This window comes from Haplochromis burtoni, unplaced genomic scaffold (assembly GCF_018398535.1).
Source record: "Haplochromis burtoni strain Fernald_Lab_line unplaced genomic scaffold, NCSU_Asbu1 Contig_606, whole genome shotgun sequence".
Taxonomy (NCBI): Eukaryota; Metazoa; Chordata; class Actinopteri; order Cichliformes; family Cichlidae; genus Haplochromis; species Haplochromis burtoni.
The window spans coordinates 141,678-165,465 of NW_024582967.1; the positions used below are offsets into that span (position 1 = coordinate 141,678).

A 23,788-nucleotide genomic window follows, 5' to 3' on the forward strand; every position below is an offset into this window, starting at 1 on the left:
ACACACACACACACACACACACACACACACACACACACACACACACACACACACACACACACACACACACACACACAACGATACAAGAGGGGATTTCCACCGCCTCCACCCGGCACAAGGACCTTTCTGATCAGTGCTCAGACCTACAGTTTGTCCCACAGGGGCAGGCAGGAAAATACATATGTACAGTCCAGCCACACAAACACAGTGACACACGCACACTTGATGGCTAAGATGTCTTGTTACCGCACACACTGCCATACAAACAAGTACTTTCCAGCTGAGAGAAGCGGAGCCGGCAGGAAAGGTTGGGGGGGATTTGAGGTCAGCACTCTGTCTCGGTTTCAATTTAATATTGAAAAGTTTTTAGTTGTTTTTCACTAAATCCAGCGATATCAGCAGCCCGAGGTAACATTAAAATCGAGAAAATGCAGGAAAAGGGCAAGAGTGAATGAAATAAAGAGAAATAAAAGGAACAGAAAATAAAATCCAAATAAAGAACACATGGGCTGTTTTTTAATGTTACCAGCATTCCTCTTACTGTGTCAATCCATAATTCAATGATTGTTTTTCCCTTCCCTGTTTCACGTGCATTTTAGCGCCGGTTCCAAAATGTTTTATAATTCTTAGATCTGTCTTTTATTTGATTATTAGCATTTCAGAGCACAATTTTTCAGATTTCCCCATAAAATCAATTTAAATTCACTCACCTCCTCCACAAGAATAACATTTTGTTGGTTTATTTACTCCACATTTTATGGGAGATTTCTTCACAAACACACACACACACACACACACACACACACACTCAAATGAGGTTATTTAAGGACCATTGTGCCCACAGGACATCAGACAGGAGCTGTTAAAGCTGTTTGTGTTTGTGCCTGTGTGTGAGCGACAGCTGCATCTGTCATCCTCCCATGGGCATAGAGATAGTTTGCCCGTGATGCAAAGGTAGATGCAGCAGGGCATGTCAGCTGCAGCGCATTATCAGCAGCCAGCATCTATGTGGAAGACTGTTAGCTTAATTGTGAGCAAGCACTGACACACGCTGGGACACAAAACCCACTCTGACTAAAGGGGTCAGTTGAGGACCAGCCCTCCCCACACCTGCTCAGTCCATCCTAATTTCTGCTTTTCGTTGACCAAGAATTCACCGTGTAAACATTCAGGTTTCGAAGGGTGACGTCCCACATTTCTAGTGAACCAGCGTAAACAGACCACACACGCACTTAAAGAGAAGCCAAACTTTGACGCTGGTCAACTGGCAGCAGCGCCGGATTTGTAAATGGCTGAAAAAAAGCAAGAGAGAGACTGAGGCACTCTCTTTCTTCATCTCCTGCTTTACCAGAAAGTGAGTTGATCTGAAACCCTCCGTGCGGTTACACAACACTTCCTAACAAAGACCAGAGATGGTACATTGAGGTGGGGGGGGGGGGGGGGTAGCGCTGCATTTGGAGGTCTTACAAACTCAAGTTTGGCTTGACATTCACAGAAATGTCATTGACAAGAAATCTGAAAAGTCAAGGGGAGGACGGAGAGCGGTGGTGGAGTTTGTGGTTTCGGGGCCTTCTTGCATAACCTCGATACATTTCTTGATCAAAACATTTCTCTAAGCTGGGTTCTGAGAAGTGACAAAATGACATCATGGCTACGTATTTCATTAGCAAACATTTATCTGATTTACTGGGACTCAGAATGTGAGTAATATTTCAGTAGATGACATTTCATTACCCTGCGGCTGTTTGATATTAAGGATGGGAGGGTAAAATTAACCCTCTAGCCATCCTGTTATATTGGAGACAAAGCTGGTAAATTCATTGCTCAGGGACGCAGTGCTGGTAAAACGTGCTGGTTCCTTTTTTATGTGGTTGTGACCCTCCAGAAGCAGCACTGTGACATATTTAGGATGTTGATTCACAGATTAAATATTCTGATGTGTTGTAATCGTCCATGTCTCTCGTGCCAAAGCTACCAGCTTTTATATTTGCTGCCTTCCCCTAACACAGCGGTGGAGATGGCGAAACAGCGCTTTCGCGTGCGCAGCTGTCGGTGGAAAGAAGAATGCAGCTGTTACACTTGCTAACAAAATAGCAAGCGCGTCTCTTTATCTGTGTTTAATGTTTCTCACTTTAGTAAACAGAATTTGTGTGGCGAAGGTTCAAATCCAGTCTGGAATAATCTATGAAATGGGACATTATTGGAAGCAGCAACACACTGGAAGTAAACATTAGATTTGCATTTTTTGCAGGGTCGGGGGTCCTATTGTTTCACAGCATGTGAGTACAGCTCAGTGCAACAGTGTGACTTGTGGCTCTTCTACCTGCATTTAAACTGAAAGTCATTTACAACCACAAAACATAACAAAGGTGCTTTGACTGGGCCACACAGCGTGTACGTGTTTGAGTGCTAGGCCCCCCTTATGTAGCTTGCTGGCTCTAATCCCCCCTGCTTATACATTCCTCCCCACATTATACACATTTCTGTGAGATTTACAATCCGGTCGTTAAGTGATGACGTGACGAATCCTACTTCCGGGCCTAAAGTAGTCTGTGTTTAATATGGCTTTTGTGTTGTTAACATGTTTAATGTTTTGTATTTTCTTCTATTTGATCTCAAAAAGCTCCTAAAACAGTCAGTGATCCCTGTTGACCTCCCTCGGCTTTTATTACCGCTAATCATTTATTTAAGCTCAGTTTTTAAAACCTTAGGATGTAACTACAGCCCAGCCCATGCAGCAGTATATGAATGACTAACCTCGTATTGTGGATGGATTATCTCAGTTGTTCTCCTGGCTGAAGTTTGGTCCTTTTACAGCATCCTGCCATGCGATTACATTTGTTCCTGACCACCGAGAACACTCACGTTAACTTTTATCGAGTGGAAAAAAAGTTAGCTTGTTTATATTATGCTAACATAGCTGTGTCGCTAGCGGTCACGTAGCACATCATTATATACCAGCTAGCCCAACTTCAGTAACCCTACAAACGTCACTGCTGTTTAGTTTTCTGTCTTCATTTATGCTGGAAGTGATAGCAGAGCTGTACGTTTGAATTTGTTTCCAAAACCCCGCAGTCAGGACATGCTATATTGTATTTAGATAGAAGCTAGTGAGCTAACTCCCTGCTAACTTCTAACTCCATTAAATGTAATAAATTCCGTTTTTATGGATGCCTGGATGTTAAACTCAGTTGTTACACCTGGTAGAGCAGAACGCTGATCATTTTATTAAAGATGAAAGACTTTAGACAGTTTTTCAACTCTCAGTAATGCCATAGTGATCGTTTGATATATGGACCTGCAGCGGAGTTTAGGTCCAGACACGGCTAGTGACGTCAGACTGAACAACCGGATAGAAAAGAAAAGCAACGCACGAAACGATGACTCTGCCCCAAAAAGGCTGGACGGTTACAGCAGAGACCACGCTGAATCGTAGGAACGACAGCAGAAAGAGCTAATCAAATTCTGTGTCTACGCTGCTGTTACCGTCTAAAAACAAAGACTGGAATGAGAACTGTGTGACTGGAAGATTCATTCATGTATTTATTTGTATTACTGGTATGTGACCTAATTTCAAAGATTGTTTTGAAGAAGGCCGGGCCTCTTTCAGAAGTTCTGTTGCAGTGAATTCATTCTTCCATTAAGCGAAGTCTAATCCAGACAGTAACTTTGTTTTATCTTTGCATGCAAGTGTTAAGATTTTATGTGGCTAAAACTTCAGTTACAGTAACATTAACCCAGAAACCAGTCCAAACGGGCCTTTGCTCCAAACTGAATCACGCACAAGTCTGAGGTTTCTCTGCCTCCGTCACGTGCACATTGTTCGCAGAGACACGGAGTGATTTACGCACGTAGGAGATGAATGTGAGGAGTACACGGTGAGGAGTGAAACGAGCTCAGGGACGGTCTGACACGGCACGGTCTGAAGGTTCGCTGAGACCTGAGGCGCCTTGTCGTACAAACAGTATCCCTCTTATCTGACCGCTCGTCACTTTCTGATGTAAAAACCTTCACAGTTTCGAATCTGTATCTCTCCCGCTGATAAAAAGACAGACGTCATTGAAGCCGTGTGTTTGGCCTTATTGTCAGCTCGGCTCTGAGGACCTGTGAGCGTAAACAGTCTTGTCCTTGAGCTGCATGCTCACGCACTCTCTTCATCTCACAACAGTTTCTAACATTTCTATATATCCAAAACTTGGGTATGCCCACCAAAAAAATGCACACAGGGCTTTGTCTGTATTACCTGGGGTGAACTCCTGCATTGAAAGCAACAGCACTGACTAGACTGAATGAGCCTCATTGTCATGCTGACTGGCCTTTGGCCCTCAGGTTGATTTGCATGGATCAGAGGAGCCGTGGGACCCCGCTCAGCCAGACTTCTGTCAGTGTCGATGCTGCTGCTGCTTTATTCTCCTTTTTAAGTTCCAGAGAAGCTTCCAGACTTAGAATTAAAAGGTGTAAGTGGTGCATCTGAATTCAGGGATTATGAGAAGTGTTGGGTATAGAGCAGCTGTTGGTGGTCCTGAAAGACCCTGCTCTCTAAAACACCTCCAGACTGATTTGACACCAACAGATTTACTCACTTCTCACTTCCTGAGGGCGTGGCTGACACGTGGTCAATCACAGTGTTCTGCTTTTTTTTCCCTATTTCAAATATCTGACTGCAGTAGAGATAAAGCTACTCTTTTTCCTTGATTCTTGTTTACGTGATCTTGGGTCCAGCCCAGTAGCCCCTCTTTGACTCAGTGTAAAGCGTGTGCATTGCATAGAGAAGCATCTTCCCACTAAAGAGCTGTTTTTGTGCAGGTTTAGATAAAAAATACCATCAGTTTGTTAAACTTCATCAAAAAAAGAAAGAATCCTACATCTCTGCTAGTTTTCAACAGGTGCCTGTAGCTGTCCCTCCCCACTTTTCCACTCAAAGTGGAAACAGAAGCAGAATATAGTGTGTATAGGCTGCAGGAAGAAGCCTTCATCACTCATCGTTCATATATTACTCAGTGAATTGTCTCCGATGAGACCCTGTCACCCCAAACCTCCTACTGTGTTATTTATTATTTATTATGTTACTGCGGTGCCCATTATGATGTGGTTCCTGCTCAGCTTGGTTCCTTTAGTGTTACTTGTGTGATTAAACTGCGGTGCATTTAAAGTTGTGTTCATAGCTGTAACATGCGATTCAGAAATGAGATCAGTCACGATATTATTTTTGCAAACACTGCAGGGGTAGGGGCTCCACATTAGCTTTTGTCACAGGCTGAAGCTTCAATAAAAGAAAAGTCATATAAAGTCATATTCATATACATATACACACATTCATTTGCCTTTTTGTTACTTTCTGTTAATTTCTAGGGAAGCTAACCAGCTACTTTTTAATGATATCATATTTGCCCTTCTCTCCCTTCTTTCTTTTGGATTTAGTACTAAAGTCAATTGACTTATTTTAGCATATTAGACTATCGCTTTAAATGGCAAGTAACCAAACAAACTGGGACACAATAGCCATGGTTAACTGGGAGCGTTTTTTTTTTCTGTGCTAATACAGTGACCTGGCATGTTCCTCGAGTGGGTTTCAAATCACAAAAGCAACAAAGTGCATGCTCAGTAATCACAATTATTGTTTTCTTTTTAAATAAATGCTCATAGACAGCTTTACTACTGTAAAGTACTTACTACTAATTTAAGAAGGCAAGTCAGAAATCAAAGGGTTTCCAGGAGGGGAGCTTCAGACTCTACCAGGAGATGCATGCTGCTAGATTTAGTGTCACGTCAGAAGAGCTACATATGAAAATACATTTCAGGTGACAAATTGGAGTCATTCGTTTTGTCATAAACGATTAGTGTTATTTGTATTTTGACGGCTTGAACATGTCAGAAAATATGGACCGCTTCCACGTGCTCCATCGCAGGCCTCATATCACTCCTGAGGGTCTTATTTCAAATAATGGGGCCGTAAACAGCCTCACCAAGGTGATGTGCACTGCAGCTAGACAGGCTCTCTTCACATGTCACGCTTCTTCTGTTTCTTGGCGTCAGGACCTGAAAAACATTCTACTGAGGCCAAGCGAGAAATCATTTTAGTCCGGAGACTTTTCCAGCTGTTGTTGAACTGTTGTCAAGACAAACATGACTGTCTCATTAACATTATCTTGGCTGTATTTAGCGTGCAAGCCGTGAAACGGAGCCAATTCTGGCTGGTCCGGGTCGGGATAAAGTCGAGTTAACGAGCGGGGCAGGAAAGGCACCAGAAGGGTTCTGCAATGAAGGGCTTTGCGTGCAACGAAGGCTCAAGAAACATATGAAGACCAGCTGAAGCAAACCTCAAATAACCTCAAACAGCATGCCTACTTATGATGGGTAAGCATGCCTTGTGTGTCACTTCGGGCCAGCCCGTGTGTGTTTATGTGCGCCTCCCAGACCACATTACAAAATCAAATTGAACCAATAAAGACTGTTGGCAGTGGTGAGCACGCAAGACAAGATTGATTGTGTTCATCCAAACTGGCTAAGTAAGACTTCCTGATTGAATCAAGATTAAATACGACTCCCTCCCCGAGTAACAGCGAAATAGTCACGCGGCATTCACGGTGCAACTGAAGAGCAGTTTCGAAAAAGATACATGGATTTGGGGGGAAGGAAAAAAAAAATAGGTTAATCGTTTCAGAGAAATGATAAGCAAAAGCATGCTTTTCTTGTTTTTTTCTCTTTGTTGGTAAAAATCAGGTGGCTTTTTATTAAAGCGGGCTGTTTAATCATTGACTTTAAAAAAAAAAAAAAGCTGGCTTCCTGCGCTGCTCCACAAAGAGGACGCAGTAGCTGTGGTGTTTTTCTGGCAGGTCAGGTTGGGGGGAGTGCAAAAAGCTTCCCAAATACCCAAACAAAAGGCTCTGTCTGTGAAGCAGAGAGCGTTTGAATCCATCTGCACAGAGCTGAACAGGCCTGCTGGCAAGGGAATACTTCAGGGGAAGGGCACCCGTCTACTTTATGACTGTGCTGACGTCAATGGCATAATTCAAATACTTGCAGAGTGCATGCTTCCAGCTTTCTGAACCTGCTCTCTCTCTCTCTCTCGCTCTCTGTGGCGGGCTGCAGATAAAACCCGAAGCGGAACAGGACTCCGGTAAAACAGAACATCCAAACAACAACTGGAGCGGAGTCACGGCTGCGCTCAAACAGCATCAAACCACATGGTGTTCATTTACTCGGCCTTCAATGCTCACAAAGCCAAAAGTGACAGATTGATACATCTTTGGAAATGAAATGTAAATTTGTTCACGGAGAGCGTAATATTACTTCAAAGGAGACTTTTGAAACTTTAATTGGTTTGAGGGGATAATAAATCCTATTAGGGAGAACTGCAAGTGTTTTTGTACGGTTTTTATAGGTTAAAGAGGAAGAAGAAAAGAAAACTGAAATCAATTAAACCCCTTTCTATGAAGGATGTTTGTCTTTTACCGAAAGAGGGAAGTGACACCGCTTTTTGTGTGAAGTGGTGTATGTATGTGACGTACAGCAGGCCTACAGCCACTATATACGCGCTGTAAAATAAGGTAATGAAACAAGGACAAAAAAACAAACAAAAGAGTAGCATTCAAACCAATTAAGGTGTAAACGAGGAAAAGGGTTGAAATATTTATGGCTCCTGACTAACTTAATGACACTTGTGAAGACTCAGACTGTTTGCTCCCACCAGATGTTTAAGGATTGTTTTTCAGAGTTTTAATGACATCATGGCTTGTATTGTTAGATAAGTGAGGATGACATAACTGAACGGGGGGCCGGGATGATGACCACAGACAGACTGAAAACCCCCCAAAACAAAACAATCCAAAATGTGAAATCCTCCTCAAAAGTCCCGCGAGTTGAATCCAGCACAGGATCTTTGCTGTGAGTCAAATTTCCTCTCTAATCAAAATAAAAGGAAAAGAATAAAAATGGGAATTTAACAGCAATGTAACGTCACGCTTTAAAATAGAAGCTCAAAGCTAATCCCAAAATCCAGTAATGACCATCCCCTTGAATCTAATAGCTAACTGCACATAACATTACTTTACATGGTTTCTAGTTCATTATGTGGTGCTTCCTGTGCAGCAATGCAACTTCTCTGACAGGAAGGATATTTTTGGGGGGCTTGCAGCGTAGGTAGACAGGAAGTTGAGTTACATCAATGACTTTTTTAATCTCTACTATGTATAAAACTCGAGCGTTAGCAATTTGTGGCCTTTGCTTTTCTGGTTGGTGTCGAGTTTGTTCACCCAGTCTTACTGCAAGGACTGGAAATCATCCGTCTGTTTACAACTAGGAAACTGCAACCTAACTGCAACCTGGCAGATCTGCCGTTTTTAAGCCAAGAAAGTTAAAACACCGCAATGAAATATTAACAAAATCAAGAATTAAACTACGCACACTAAGAAGGAGAATCAAACCTAAAATAGGCCTCGTGTAGAAGAATACACACTCATAAACATACAGTCAAGTGGGCCTTTTCCTAAAACTGAGCTCTGGATCTCCCTTGGCTGGGAGCCCCGCGAACCCAGCGCCAGCGTGTATAGAGAGCTTTGAGTAGGGTAAATACTTGGCACAGCAGCTTGTTTATGACACTGGAGACTTGTAAAGTGGAGACCAGGCCCGGCCACATTTTAACACTGGGATTACTTGCAATTAAACCATGAGCTCACCACCACAACAGAAGCCTGTGTCAGGCTTTTAAAATGTATTTGCAGCTACAGAGTGAATACAAAGTGATTACTAGTGTTTGTTTTAATTTTTTTTTTTTTAACTGTCCAGTAAGCTATTAATAACTAGAAAGCGGTGCCACTTATTCTGTGTCAGTCACTGTGTGTGGAAACCTCTTTAACCCTCTTAGGTCACTTGACTGATACTCGAGAGTCCGTGAGTTGGAGGATGGTGAAATGTGACCTAAGGCTGGAAAAGGCATCAGTGGGTACCTTTCCATAGCTTATATGCAATAACATAACTGTTGACACACAAAAACAACCCAAGCAAGGTCCATTTATAGACGCGTACGATGCTTTAAAGAAAACATTTGGTACTTTACGAGTTGATTAACTTGATTTGTGTTGTATTTGCTTTTGTTCAGAAGATATGAAACAACCCTACAGAATAGTCACCAAACTTTAGTTTTATAAACTCACACATATAGCACATGGCATTATTTTCTTTCAGCAATTGCTTCCATATCTCAGCTGTTACCGGTTTTATTCATGAGCACTGATTCATCTGTTGCTGTCTGTTCCGAGGCAGCGCAGTGGCTAACACTGTCGCCTCGCGGTAGGAAGGACCTGGAAGATCCCTGTGGCTGTGTGGGTTCTCTCCAGGTACTCCCGCTTCCTCCCACACTCCAAAGTCTTGCACGTTAGGTTAACTGGTAGTGCTAAATTGACCCTACCATACGACCTGGGACCTGTTCAGAGAGTACCCCGTCTCTCGCCCCACGACATGGGATAGGCTCCCACTACCCTGAACTGGATAAGACGTAAATGGATGGATGGAAGGGCTTTTCCTTTCAAAAAAGAAAAAGAACAAAAGTTTATCGTTTGAGCGCACCTGGAAGAAACTGAAACCAGTAACTTGAACTAGTTCTCCACACAACTCTAAAACCCACTTCTCTATTTGTGCAGACATAAACAAACTGGCTAGCTCAGAGTGGATGCTTTAGAGTGGATGGTGCTACAATACAAGCTTTTCCTAGTAAACAATTTACACACTGGGGAAGTCGCTGCACGCCAGGACAGTTTTAGTGGAGCAACCTCACTGAACAAAGCACAGAGCATTTTATTTACTTCCTTATCTCACAATGAGAGGCAAGCTCTGGTCCTCAGGGGTCAGCCAGCCATTTTTCAAAAACCTTTGGGTTTTATGTCCATTTCAGCAACAAAACTGCATACTGAGTCGATAAAGGCCCACTTAGCAGTACTGGTTTAAAAAAACAAAACAAAAAAAGGCAGTCATTAAAAGATTGAAATTGGCTTTTGGCGTTGGTTTAAAATTAACTGAGAAGTTAAAGAAATTTTCTCTATGCAGGAAAAACAGCGACAGCAAAAGTCTGTCGCCACTGATAAAAGTCTCCCAGACAAACAGCAACATCATCCTAGAGGTCAAAGCCACACAAAGCACAGCAGCGTCAGAGTCATAAAAGACTCTTTCCATCGAACTGAAGTAACGAATTAAGCTGTTATGCAACAAAATTCCAGTGTAGAAAACATCCCACCCTACCTTTCTTTCTCTTTCCCCATTTACGTATCTCTGACAGTCTCAGCAACAGCCAACCCATCAATCACCCACTACAAAGAAAACACAGAGAACCAAATTCCTGGAAGGGAGCAGACGACAGAAAAGCACTTCATTTTAAGGTGAAAGTCAGAGCTGGGCTGTCAGGATACGGAAGAATTGATGCAACTGTCCTGCAACTACAAAGGAAGAAATCGGTATACGAGTGATCTCAGTCGACGTACATCTGCAGACAGAAACACTAAAAATTCCCTCAATTATTTTTTCTGTCTGGGAGTGGTTATCATTCCTTCGTATTTGCAGTGGCACACCTTCTACCAAACAGAAGATCTTCTGTTAGGCTACAGTCCACAAATTATTTTTGGAAGGAATTTAACGGACAATTTCCTGTAGGGCATCGAGGTTGGACGAGTACGACATTTGTTAATCAGCGAAAAATATCCAAATAAAATGTGACTGCCAGCTCTTCGATGTGAAGAATCACCATGCAATGGGTCAGCATGGAGATAAGATCAGCTGAAGAGTCTGTCTGGATGGAGACCTCTAATGCAGTTAGTGAAACAGCTGTTTCAGGCAGATCATTTGTTTACTTTGGGGAAGATTCTAAAATATCGAAATGTGGTTTCCTGGAAAGCTGCGCGGAGACTCCTCTCAGCTGAAAGTATAATTGGAATTATACTTTAAGACCATAATGTGATCGAAAATGACTGTTAATAACAACTGAAAGCTTGTAAGTATGTAAACAGGAAATCAATCAAGCACGGCGAGCTGTAGTTAACTTCCAACTCTATGACTCGAGGGGAAAAATAACATGTTCATCTTACATATTAGCCCAAGTATTCCCAAAGGGCACCTCGGCATGTAAACATCCAGATTCCTGTTTGCTGCAGAGGCAGGCAAGGTGACATAACAGATGCACAAACAATGAGAGGTGGCCTCTGGTGTGAAGCAGAGGCCACCTGAAGTGTACAACTGCCATTGTGCAGCATTTTCCCATTATGTTGCTTTTAACAAAACCACCAGACTCTAATGACAAAAATGCAACTTTACCCAACAGAGCATGGGTGCTGCAGGTTAAATGTCTCAGTCTTAGTTAGTCTGTTTGCTTTAATGAGTGATTTTGGTAATTTAAACAAGTTAGGCCTCACTCACACAAACTTAGAGAGTGGTCAGAGAGTTGGACAGCTTTCAAAAGTTTTCTTTTTTAGGGGGTTCCTGATCATTGGTCTCTAGGCTTGGGTGACTGGAGCTTTGGAAACCGATTTCACAGCCAGCCAACAACCTCTACCAATCGCCCATGAAGCAGTAGTGACATTTTTGGTGCCAAGTTTCTGGTATTTGGTTGAAGTCTTCTTGAGTTCTATCGACCAATCACAGTATTGTCAAAACCAGTTTTTTGGCTGAATTCTGGCCACACAAATCGAGCTGACAAACATCTTGCGCCTGTGTTTCAGGTTCTTTATTCACTATAGATTTCTATGAGATGTTTACATGTAGTACATTGGTTTTAAAAAACAAATAGTACAGTATGGATTAGATCCATTTACAGAGCTGGTTAATGATTTTAAACCAGTCTGGTGGGCGGATTATTATCCCTCCCTAAACAAACATTTTCTTGAAAACACTGACACAGATGCAATGCAGAAACACAGCCAACAAACCTTTTATGATTATCGCCTCAAGGATTCACCTCTGGTTTTTTTTAAATAATTTTTTTTCTTTTATTGCTGTGCTTACAAGTACGTGCGGGGAAATTACACAAAAAAGTGAAATAAACCTGGTGTGGACACGCATACAAAAACCTCCTCAGAAGAAAAAAGCACCACTTCAGGTTGGTCTCCATAACAAGTACAAACAAGTTTCTTTTATCTCGACTGGCATACTGGTGATACGGTCTAAGTTGTGAGTAAGAGGACTCGTATTACAGCAACCTTACGCATTCACAGACAAACGCTTACTGTAGCCTGCACGATACATGAGAGGCCCCGGCAGAAAATATTATTGATGACGTCACTTTGTCTCCAAGAGTCAGATCGCATAAACAACGGTAAGATCTGAGCTGAGCAGGAGAGCAGGCGGTTTGGCGGAGGGTCGTGATATTCCGCATCTCCTCTCTGAGAGTAAACATACAGCTACCCACATCAGTCACAAAGTGTGCACACAGTCGCACATACACACACAGCGTTGGCAGGCTCATCTAAAGCATAAACACAGGTACACACACAAATTCACCTGGTGAGGCAAACAAGGGTTCAGTAATATGCCTGTGTGGGTTCTCAGTCATCCAGGTTATGATAAACTAAGGAGCGACTGGACTTCTTCCAGTTTCCCAAAGACGTTTCAACTCTTATCTAAGAAGCTTCTTCAGTTCTAAGACCAAATGTTGGCGAGTCCCAGGTATTTGTCCCTTAAGAGGGTCGTTAACCAACTATTGATCAAGGTGCAACAGTAAACACACACATGGTGGGATGTGCCTTTTTCAGTGCAGCCAAGGTTTGTGTACACATTACATTTCAAAGTAGTGAGCCAGTGTTATTGGCAGAGAACAGCATCAGGAGGACAGTTTGATGGCTGTTGTGGTTTCACAGTGGGCCGGGGTTCCCGCTCTTCTTCTGAATGCCAGTCATGTTTCCAGGGTCTGTGTGTGACACATAGTGGAGAGGATGATAGAAATGTTTGGACAGGCTGTGTGGCTGACCCGAAGGATCATGATAGATGGCAATAAAGGGAAAGTCGCCAAGACTCTTGCCATCTCTTTTTCTCTCTCCGGCATGCGCTGCAGTCCACTGCGCATTCATTTTGCCGGTTCAAGACTAATGAAAAACATCCTCCTATTAAAAGGCAAAACAATGTAATACTGTAAGGCTGTCTTTCACTGCCTTCTGGAACAGCCTTGATTGGCAAGATAACGCTGTAATTTCATCAAAAGTCTCAGACAAATGCACTTAGTTTTATTAGTTTTAAGTACAGAAGTTTCTTAGTAAAGTACATTTTTGGATTAAAAAAAACCAACTTTATTAACATTATGAAATGTCAAAATCAAATCTTACATGAAAAGAAAGTCAACTCTGAAACCTGCAGAGATGCAAACATATATTTGCACAAACAGGCTTTACATAGAGTCCAAGTTTGCATGAACATTTGTGTCTGCCATTTACTGCTACACAGAAGTTCTGAATATCAAATAAAAGACTGTAGTAATCTTCTCTTGACCACAACTACGCTGCAATCTTTGCATTTGGGTTTAAAAAAAAATTACAGTCCTGACCGCACGTCGCTGCAAGCGGATGATGTGAGCGACTGCCGAAGGTTGATCGGTAGATGAATGGGCCTAAAGTGATAGCGGAGTTCACCGGGAACGGGAGAACCGCAAAAAAATTCATAGACGAAGAAATAAATCACGAAAAGCACAGAAAGTGGTCGCACTCGTTTTCACTTCATCTTTGTACAGAGTTTTTTAATCTCGTTCTCCTGTGCGGCGGACTCAGTGACCAACAACACGAGTAATGACAGTTTGGACACCTCAGTCTACATCATTAAACATGTGCTTTTACAGCCATTAGAATACTTTGTATAGACCCTCCCAAACTTTGAATGCAAACTCAGTCATCTTGTTCATCTTTCAGTAAAGTGCTAAAACTAGCATCCCACGTAATCACAGTGAACTAAGGATGCGCCTAAGATCAAAAGAAGCTAATAGCTAAATTGCTAAATGCGAAATTCAAGGCTTCAAAATCTACAATGGTTGACACTGGTTTGACAACCGGTCACAGCAGATGGCCCCGCCCCTCACTGAGCCTGGTTCTGCCAGAGGTTTCTTCCTGTCACAAGGGAGTTTTTCCTTCCCACTGTCACCGAGTGATTGCTCATAGGAGAGTGTTTGACTATTGGGGTTTTCTATCAAACATTGAAGGGTCTTTACCTTACAACACAAAGGGCCTTGGGGTATTTGATGTTATATAAATAAAACTGAATTCAACTGAATTATGGTAGCTTTATCTTGTAGATACAATCTATGTCGACACCTTAAACACCACCATTTTACTTTTGCAGCTGTATGAACATGTCAGCTCAGCTTTTGCTTTTAGCACACAGTAGTTGGACATCACCAAAGTAATTTTTTGACCAGAAAACATACTCAAAGTCAGTCTTTTTTTTTCAGGATTATTCAAATCAGATTTATTGAAGATCCCAAAATGTGACATGCAATTTAGTGCAATGACTATTTCATATTACTGAGAAATAAATCCATCGAGTACTGCTCAAGTACCACATCAGAATTTGGCATGACAACAGCCAGCTTTTATCTCAAAGTGAAGTGATGGGAACTTGCAACAAAAGAACAGTGTGTCCATGACGCTGTGGCACAAGATGGTCCAGTTTTATTAACCACAGTTAAAAGCAGCAATGTAAAATCCCTTCTTTGCATAATCGGACGTTACAAAGACCTGCACTCTTTAACTTTTGCTCTTTTTAAATCTGCCTTTAAAGCATAAAGTTAACAGAATTAAGTCAAGCATCAGTTATGTTAGTCATATGCATTTAGTGAACTAAAAAACTGATTTTCAGAGGTCAGTTCTTCAAGCATGGGATGTGCTGTTACTCTTACTCACTGTTTAGTGCAATCTGCTGCAGTCGCATTAGTCCTGCTCTTTGCAGCAATGTCCCTTGGAGACGTTAACTGAGGACACAGCTGTGAGTGGATCATTGTCTTGATTTAAAACTCTAATTCGTGAGAGGGAACACACCACACGCAAGCGTCCATTTGGGTATAAACATGCAAGGGTGTCTTCATTTAATGGACAGCTGAAGAGGATAATACATGACCCTGGGTCAAGCGCCCCCGAAAACACAAAGCCCTTAATGAGCATCACACTGTCCCCTTTCCACACGAGGTGCAGTTTTCACCACAATAAACACACCTGCTTTCAATCGAATGATATTCGGGGTAAATAAACGTGACTGTTTGGAGGAGGCATTCATCATCGGTTTGGGAGAATTTTTTGGTTAGATCCAAAAAATGACGCAAGCCTCGCTGCCATGTGTCACGCATACACATTTAAAATGCAAGAAAAGACACCTCATGTAGCAGTTAGAGGGTATTTTGCCCCTTGCTCAGGGACATCTGTTTATAAAAATTACATGAAAGATTTCATTTGAATCTACAGCAACCATTTTTTTTCTCCACAAAGTCTGCACAGGTTACTCTGCATGCTCCACTGTCAATGAAAACAGTTTAAAGGGAAAATTATGGTTCCCCGGTGGTAGCATGTTGGCAGTCCATGGACAGCCTGTCTACCTGCAGAGCACAGTGCAGCCGGTCTGTGGGTTACTCTTCCTTGTGCTGTTGTTGGCCCATCAGCCAGCTGCAGACAAGAGTGAAGTTATAAAGTAAAAAGAGCCGAAGTAAATCTGAGTGCTAAAACCAATGAAATGTGTCCACTTGAGTCACTGTCACTACTGGCTTAGAAAAGCAAAGTAGCAATTCTTGAGTAACATGAATCAGTGGATGACGTCTGTGCAGATGTTATATATTTTATTAGGATTTGAGAGACTGATTTTGCACAATGTATGTGATTCTTTTGCAAAATGATCAAACTTGCAATTTGAAAAATGTAAAGCTGTTGCAGGGATCCCTACCTGCTGTGTGTTGCAGCTGAATATTCATTTTGCTTGTTTGTTTGTTTGTTTGTTTGTTTGTTTTTGGGCCATCTAAAAATAAATATCAAATAGAATTTAAGGCAAGTAAAATATCTTTAGTATAGTGTCATCACTACAGAATCCACAATATACTTTGACAGTATATTAAAAGGGAAACTATGTTATGTAACCCAAAACTCAAGTGGTCTGATTTTCATCAGAACGGAATGTAATTGAAATCTTATTTGTCACATTTAACCCTCCCACTTTATTTGTTCTGGGTTGAACAATAATAACAGCAAAGAGTTACAAAATAAAGAAACTTTATTTTTTCTTCTTACATAATATGTGTTTCCAACCATATAAACTATTATTGCTGTTTTTCTCCCACCAAAGGGAGGGAGTATGTAATCAGTTCAGCTTGTGTTTTTGTTAGCAGTCTAAAAATTACCACAAAAAAGTACCACAAATTTAGTGGTAGAGGCCAATAACAGGTAGAGCTGATTTCATTTAGGTGAAAATCAGGTCAAGGTCACACCAAATGTGAAAATCAAAAAAAGCTTACCATATTTTCTGCACTATAAGGAGCACTTAAAATCCTTAAATGTTCACAAAAATCGTCAGTGCCCGTTATAATCCGGTGTGCCTTATGTATGAATTCTGGTTGTGCTTACCTGTCTCGAACTGATTTTATGTGCTACACTATGCTCAAAAATCTGTCAAAAAATGTTTTAGTACGACTTTGGTAGCTACGAAGCCGCACCGGATTGTTGGAGCACTACGGCTGCCGTAGTCAAGAGCCTCGTGGAGGAATCTGGGTCCTAAACTCCGCTTCAGGTCCCAAAGTCAAACGAACACTGCAGCATCACTGAGAGTTACAAACTGTCTAAATTCTTTTATCTTTAATAAAATGATCAGCGTTGCTGCTTTACCAGGTGTAACAATTAAGTTTAACATCCAGGCATCCATGAAAACAGAATTTATTAAATTTAATGGAGTAAGAAGTTAGCAGGAAGTTAGCTCGCTAGCTTCCACCTAAACATGATATAGCATGTTCTGACTGAGATTTCAAACAAATTCAAACGTACAGCTCTGCTGTCACTTCCAACATAAATGAAGACAGGAAACTAAACAGCAGTGATGTTTGTAGGGTTACTGAAGTTTGGCTAGCTGGTATATAATGATGTGCTACGTGATCGCTAGCGACACAGCTATGTTAGCATAGCATAAACACAGTGAAGCTGGAGGATGAACGCTAACTTTTTTCCACTCGATAAAAGTTAACGTGAGGGTTCCAGATGGTTAGGGACAAATGCAATCGCATGGCAGGATGCTGTAAACGGACCAAACTTCAGTCAGGAGAACAACGGAGATAATCCATCCATAATACGAGGTTAGTCATTAATATACTGCAACAACACGGGAATAGAGCAGCTGCAGAGAATTCAGCATTAATGAATCGATGGTATGGAAGTGGAGGAAGCAAGAAGAATGAGTTGAGTAAAGTTTTGACTTATCTGTTTTGTTTTGCTTAATGGGCCTCATCGTCCGAAAAATACTGTATATGGTTTGTCTTTAAAGTTCACAACATACTAGGCCTCTGTTACATGAGTACCTAGGCTGGGTAGGTATTTGACCTTGATCTTGATTGTTAGCACCCAAGGTCAAAATTAACCTTAAAAGGAATGATGTGGAATAAGGAGGAATATTGATGGGGAAACAAACTGCTTCACTGCTGGAGCTGGCACTGACACAGGTCATCAATTGTAATAATCAGACTGAGCTGTTATTAAAAGCTTCAGTGCAGCAAAATTACAATAAACTACAATAACACCCTTAACTCAATATAACAGGTATATAATGATGGCACCATTTTTGCAAGAGGTAGTAGATAAGTTTACTGTATTGTTACTTCTTGCTTCTTCAAACGGACATTGCTGGGACATTTTCATTTTACTGTTTGCAAAGTCAGATCCGTTACGGCGTCAAAGAAAATCTAAGTCAATAAATATTTCTGAGTCCTGATTTCAGCCATGGCTTAGACACGATAAGCGTCAATAGAGACACATATTGTACACGCACACATACAAACATACTGCCAGACATTAAGAACTAGTTCACGGGTAAAATACACACATTCCAGAGTAGAGCAAACATCGCATGTCTGTATTTTTCTCAGAGAGAGAGAGAGACTGAGGGCAAACAGTGTTATCTGCCATAGCCAAGAACAGACTCTTCTCTCTATAATTCCTTCTCTCAATATAAAAAAGCAGTTTCTGTGACCAGCAGAACACCTTGTACAACCCAACACAACATGCCCCACTTAACATTTAAGCTGTTTAAACTTGGGCTCTTAAGTGTTTACACAGGTACCAAAAAAAAAAATCACTGTTAATGTTTGCTTGGCCGCATCGTGCACATTTTGTACAATACTGCATGTGCTGATTTGTACGTCTGATGGTCAGTTAGTCATAAAAGAGAACCCCGAGTGCACCTTTTTTTCCTCATTCATTATTCAGTGTAATTTAACGTGATGTCATATCTGAACACTCATTATGCCGTTTGTGATGTTGCTCTCTACACAATGAAGCAATATTTGAGTACGCGTACTATGCAGAAGTGCTAATATGTACACCCTATTGAGAGTTTTTCTTTGAGAGGTGAAACTTGCACAAGAAACTTTTGACAAACGCTGAATTGTATAAAGGTAAACTTAAGAACTACACAGTAAGTCCACAAAAAGAAACACTAGAGACAGTAGAATGATTTCTTTGTGGCAATTAAGTAGGCCTAAAGCGAAAAAAAACAGCAGTGGTTTTCCCCTTTGACTAAAATAAGATAAATTTCCCTCAGGACAATTGTTAAAGTGCTACAGAAGTAACTTGATCGGAGTAACATAATCAGAATACTTATTTTTTTTAAAAAAAGTTTTTTTAAGATGCTACTAGCGCTGTAAGGCTAATGCAGTACTCGGACCTTTTTCTCTCCTAAACCATTTTCAGGGAGATGAATCGTTGCTTCAGACTGTTGTTTGTCTAAGTTACCAGTATAGTGAACATTATTCAAACTAGTAACTTAGCAGCAGATTTTAGAAACTAGCTCGCTAAGCTAACTAGCTGGCAGCTAGCTAAGCAGCTAGCTAGGTAGCAGGCTTTATAAAAAGAATTGTGAGATTGTCTTTTCTGAATTTAAATAAGCAACATTCAACCCTAGCAGCAGTTTTCAGTGCTGCTTAGAAGCACCAACCCTAAAGTATGCATGTCAAAAATCTCTGAAAGAAGTGCTACATGCTAATGCTTTTACTGTGTTTTGCATATCAATTTAGGGCGTTGCAACAGTGATAATCTGAAACAAACAAACAATAAAAATCCTAATTTCAAAAGATTCTCTTCAATATCAAAACCTGTTGTGGAGACCCAGCCTTAAAGGCTCACCTGTGAAACCAGTTAGTAAAGCCCTGAATGAGCTGTGACTGGGGTAATGTGTTATAAGTGTTTTCATCCTGAGGACCGTGACGCAGGTCAAGCCCTGTCTGCTCTTTGTCTCATTGTCATGCCAAAGGAGCTCATTTGTCCCCGCAGAAAGATGAATGAAGTGTTAAAGAAAAAGAGCTTGTGGGTGGCGTCTGAACACCTGGGGGTGAGCGTGTGTTTGTTTCCTTCTGTGTGTCTGAGGAAGTTGCTGTCGTCCTACGGGCCTGTTTCCTCATTAATGTCATAATCCTGACCGGTGTAGACTTCCTTCCACGGATAGAAAGTTGTCTGCGTGGCAAACACACACAGACACACTCACTTGATTCACAGTCACTCATATAATAGTCATACCTTTGTTTTGCATGCATTTACAGTTTCTATTATGTCATCTGTGCACATACATCCAAGCAGACTGTCTGCACCTGCCAACTTTGATGCAATTCAAATGCATCCACTGAAGTCCTTATCCTGCCTCTCATCCAACACAGTGTGTGTGTGTGTGTGTGTGTGTGTGTGTGTGTGTGTGTGTGTGTGTGTGTGTGTGTGTGTGTGTGTTTGAGTGCTTTTACTATCAGAGTGTCTAAGAAGTTTGGGAACATTGAAGTTGAAGATAACTTTATATAAAGTAGTTTAATTATGACTAAGTTATGAGTGGTGTGAAAACTGTATTAAAACGGTTTCCATACAACTGTTGGCTACAGTTTCCCCTTGTTATTAACAGTGAAACTACTTATCAATACTATATTATTACTTTGTTATGCTGGAAAGCTGTTGCTGTTTTCTGAGTCATGCGAAGGGCTTAAAAAGAAATCGATATGATTATGAATATAATTGAAAAACAGCACCCTATCTTTATTGCATGAACCACAGGACTTGCAGAATGAATATGAGCCATGATTTACATAATCTGTGTTGAACTTTAAAAGCTGTTGCAATAGTTCGTTCAGATATTGTCAGTGGCAGTTGCCTGCATGCTGGTGGAGATGTGCCGCAACACACACCAGCAAATACACACACTGCCTGCATAGGTCTTTTGCAGAAGAGCCTTCCTAGGAATGAAACAACTCTGCCTGGACACATGAAGCACTTAAACAATTAAAATTCCAATATTGTTGCTTCAGAGTTTGACACACAGCAGACCAGCCAGACTCTTGTATAACAGTGTTTGGGTATGATTTGTTTTGGGAGCAGTTGGGAAGTAGTAAAGAGGGCAGGTGAAACAAGGGGCAAAAGTATAAACAGCCATTAGCCTCTATCAAGCAGGGAAATGCGACCGAGAGTATGTGTTGCTCAATGCTTGGATACTTCTTGGAGAAAGCAGGGAAGAGTGAGGCAGAGGCCATGGTTGTAAAAGACGTCACTACCACAGCAACGATCGGTGTTGTGGACGTGCGCAGCAGTGTGAGCTGAGAAACAGCTGATAGGCTGGTGGATACTGTATCTGCAGCACTTAGGCATGCTTGCTCAGCCATAATATCCCTCAGTGAACTACATATCTGGACCGTGACACTTTTCCAGCATTACTGCACAAACTAAAAGATGGTTTGTAGTTCTTGGAGCAGGGGTGGGGGAACTCTAGGCCTCGAGGGCCGGTGTCCTGCAGGTTTTAGATGTATCCTTAACCCAACACAGTTGATTTAAATGACCTTGTCAACTTGTCTTGAAGTTCTCCAGAGGCCTGATGATGAACTCATCATTTAATTCAGGTGTGTTGACCCAGGGTGAGATCTAAAACCTGTAGGCTCTTGATGCCTGGAGTTCCCCACCCCTGTCTTAGAGACTTAATTCATCGCCCGAAACCAGCAACTTTTTGATATATTTCAAAAAAGCCCCAGTATTAGTAGAGCAGCAGGCAATGCAGCCCAACACGGCCTAATCTGGCTAATCTTTCTGGTAAACACAGGGTTTTGTATCATTTTTGCGTACGCATGTAGGTTCGTGAGATAAGCACACTTGTCACACTAGCAGATCTTCATTTGTGCTGTAGGCCTGCATCAGTGAGAAGGTCAAGACTCACTCGTTCCTTCTAGAGACTCTAGTTTTAACTGGGCCTGTTAACATGACGACCTATGTGTGTTTGTGTGTACAGTAAATGAAAAGTGCTCACAAAACAGTGCTACTGCACACACAGCAGCTGCAAGAAGATGCAAATATATGCATAAAACAAAAGTGATCACCATATGATGTCATGCATGTTTCTACCAACAACAAACTGACAGCATGTAGTCCCTCAAGGAAAACTGCTCTTTTGATGGAAGTTACTGAAGTAGGGACCAGATGAAACCCTAATGACCTATATTTTTGTAAAGTATATCTTTGTTAACCAGTTTTTGACGCAGTTTTGACGCAGTTCTTCACAAAAACTGCCCATACTGCAGAACCAAGTTCAAAGGTTTTCTTGATAAATGGCTCTTATACCAGGATACTTCTTTAGTCTAAAGTTTGGACAGGGTCTAGGCTGTCTTTGGTCACATGCTACCACTCTAAAGTAATATCAGCTGAGGTTTATGTGTATGTGTGATTATTTGTGCCATGCTCACGAGTGTCTGTACATATCTGAGGAAGAAGTGAAACATCTACGAGACATCCAAGCATGTTTCCATGTAAACAGTCATTAGCATCATAATTACCTTTGCCATCATCAATCAAAACTGTCATTTATGAGTAAGTACACAGACTATGCTTTTTATTTTTAGCTGAGAAAGCAATTCCACACATAAAAATATTCTTTTACTTAAAGTCTGATAGATAATTGTGTGTGATTTTCAGCGAGTGGTGTGTCTGTCTGGTTTGCTATAGCTCCATCGACTCCTGTTTGTTACTATAGCTGCAGTGGCCCAGTTAAAATTCCTTTAGATTCCTTTTCACATAGATGTCAATACAAGTAATAAATAAGACAGCTTGACTCAGAAAGAATTCATGTTGTTTCTGTGTTGGGTTTTTTCTTTCTTGTCTCATATTTTCTCAGGGTCCTTCTTGCTTATTCTTCCTCCCTTTTCAAGACAACCCTTATCTCTCCTATCCTCATCACTCCTCATCACTCCTCCTCCTGTCCCGTCTCTCCTGTCCTCCTCTCTGTGACCTCCTCTGTGCATTCCCGCACACACCGGGCCACTGTCTGAATCAGGGAGTGCATGGTTGTTGAAAGCCTGCATTAAATAACATTTATAAAGAGACTGATATGGTAGTCCTACTTCAAGGCCCTTTGCTCTACTTTCTGCTGCACACAGAGAGGCTTAAACAAATAATTTCATGTATGGTTCTGTTAGTCATCATTATTGGTAGTTTCTGTTTGCCAGTATAAAAAGGACTTTGATAGCACTTTTTGGATTGACCAATACTCAGAACACCAGCGTCACTGTTCACAGTTTGACTGTTTGGCATTGCCAAAGACTGAGAGGGTGTTGACCTTAAAGGTGTTGGAGTCCCTGCTCCTTTAAGCTTGTCTTGATGCATGCTCAATCATCCAGGTAAGTAAATCCCAAAAGGTTGATTCTGTTCATCGGGACGTTTTCATCATCAGGTGACTTCTTCAGTCTCAGCTGATTGCAGGTTTCTCCAATCTTATAAACAGGACATTTGGACAATGACTGGAACCACCCACTGAATGAACAATGGGCTGTGAGCTCAGTTCCTTCATCATTAATATGCATATTGTCATGACCATTGATCAACAACTACTGATCAATAACCCTGAGTCCCATTCACAGAGAGTTGGGGAATGGCTGCAATCACAGCATTGTAAGATGGTGACAGATGTACCCTTAGGCCCCCTCCTCGATTCAGAGATGGTCTTTCCCTTTTCACGTAAATGGCCTCCTTGACTCTGCGCTCAAACCAGCGTTCCTCCCTGTCCAGGATGTTACATCCTCATCACTGAAAGAGTGTCCACTGGCCTGTAGGTGTAGATAGACTGCAGAGTCCTGGCCTGACGAGGTGGCTCTTCTGTGTTGTGCCATCCGCTTCGCTAGAGGTTGTTTGGTTTCCCCGATGTATAAATCCTGGCACTTAACAGCGTACACTATGTTACTCTGTTTGTGTCGGGGGACCTGATCCTTAGGGTGGACCAGTTTTTGGTGTTTAAAAGCCACAGAGACCCGGTGTTTAGAAATAATGCGTCTCAACTGCTCCGATACTCCTGACACGTACAGGATCACCAAGGTTTTCGCTTAGGCAGCTGAACCCGAGCTGAGACTGAAGAAGTCACTTGGATGAGTGACGAATTGTTTCTCCCACTGAAAACGTCCAGATGAACAGAATCAACCTTTTGGGACTTTCAAGCTTGGCAGATATTTGCAGCTGCCCACATGGACGAGCCAAATGCCTCCTGGAGAAATGTAAGTACAACTGGGCTTTGAAATCTAAGAACAGTGTACAAACAGACAAGCACGGTGGTGGCAGCACCATGCCCTGGTCTGCTTTGC

At 41.7% G+C, this 23,788-nt stretch overlaps 1 protein-coding gene across 2 annotated transcripts in view; it reads right to left on the bottom strand.

Moving 5' to 3' along the window:
* Positions 1-23,788, bottom strand: part of pde4ba (phosphodiesterase 4B, cAMP-specific a) — a gene marked incomplete at its 5' end in the record, with an annotated part of 164,828 nt that overhangs the window by 22,874 nt on the left and 118,166 nt on the right.